The sequence below is a fragment of the Elephantulus edwardii genome, unplaced genomic scaffold (genome assembly GCF_000299155.1).
Source record: "Elephantulus edwardii isolate Elephantulus edwardi_28Jun2011 unplaced genomic scaffold, EleEdw1.0 scaffold00386, whole genome shotgun sequence".
Taxonomy (NCBI): domain Eukaryota; kingdom Metazoa; phylum Chordata; class Mammalia; order Macroscelidea; family Macroscelididae; genus Elephantulus; species Elephantulus edwardii.
In genome coordinates this window covers 1,258,748-1,260,364 of record NW_006400136.1, presented here as the reverse complement: position 1 = coordinate 1,260,364, position 1,617 = coordinate 1,258,748, and positions in this window count along the sequence as shown.

Sequence of the window (1,617 nt, the reverse complement as noted above, 5' to 3'; positions counted from 1 at the left end):
ACCCACAGTCCATCGTGGCCTAGTTTTGACTGTTGATATTGAGTTTCTCCAACAATTTCTGTGTAGCACCTCAAGTGAGATCCATGTGCAAAGTCATCATTTATGTCTTTTGAAAAAGATATTTGCAATGAATAAGTTATTGAGCCTACACAATTCTATCATTCTATTTTTCAGCTTTAATTCTGTCACTAAGCCCATCTTTTCCAAATATTATTGCTTCTTCATTGTTTCAAACTTTTGAATTCCAATCACCAAATATTGTTAATGCCTCTTGATTGTGTGTTTGGTCAATTGTGCCCAACAGTAAATAATAAAATTGAGTAGAACAGAAAATATTCTGCTCATGTTCAAGTGGCAGCTCTGGTGGCCTAGTGGATAAAGAGTTTTGTTGCCAATCCAAAGGCAAGTTGTTCAAATCTACCATCGGTACCACAAAAGAAAGAGATAATCTCCTCTGAAAGTTACAGACTCTGAAAACCTGCTGGAGAGTCAGCTATGAATAGGTTTTGACTCAATTGCAGCAATATGTTCAGAATAAAGTAAGATCAGTGATTTCAGAGCTGGGCAATTGGAAAAGAAAATGGGATTTGAAGTAGGCTTTGTCATAGGAGAGAATTTGTCAGTTTATGGGTATCTAGGCAAATGCAAGGTAGTCAATAAGTATGCAATTATCAACTTCTCACCAAAATGACTGCCTGTCAACCTTGTCCATAAGTAGTGAAATATGGCTTATATTAAAGCCACCAGAATGACAGTATAATACCAGAGAGAGTGAGAAAGCATACAAACAAACTGTAAACCGAATGGCAGAAGCCACAAACCTGCTTATGATAAGGTGGTATATTACCACTGACACTGGTTTTGTTGACTTAAGAAAACTTATGCAAGATATATTAGAAATTTATACATCAGTGATTTTCAATGTTATTCTCATTGATACAAAAAGCCAAAAAAGTATTCTGATAGATGTCTGGATTTTAAACCAGCTCTGCTATTATCTATTTGGATGGATTGGACAAGTCATAAAATCTCCCTATAAAGTGGGAGACTTAGATTAGATGATATCCTATAAACCTCCCCGCCCCCACCAAAATCTTTAACAGTGATTCCAAAACACTTGTTTCTCAGGAATTATAAGATATCTTGAAGGTTTCTCTGCTGAAGGGAGCTATTCCAGTGGTGCAGGGCCCAGTATCCCCCTCTCCTACTTCACACAACTACTACACCTTGTACATTCTCCATTCGTATCTCATATCCTATTAAAAACAAAACAACACACACACACTCACACCCAACCCCCAAAATCCTTCATTTTTACAAGCATCTATTTCTGATGAATGGTATGATTAAAAATTAATCAGTGAGTATAATCTAATCAGGATTGAATCATGCATTTCTTTATCAGGGTTATTGTTGTTGTTGTTATGTGCCCTTGAGTCACTTGCAACTCATAGTGACCCTATGTACAACAGCCTTAAACCCTGCTCTGTCCTGTGCCAATCACATTATCTCTGACACACCCACCGCAATTATCCCAGTCACTGAATCAATCCACCTCATAGATGGTCTTCCCCTCCTGCACTGTCCCTCCACCCTTTCAAGAATAATGTCCCTCTC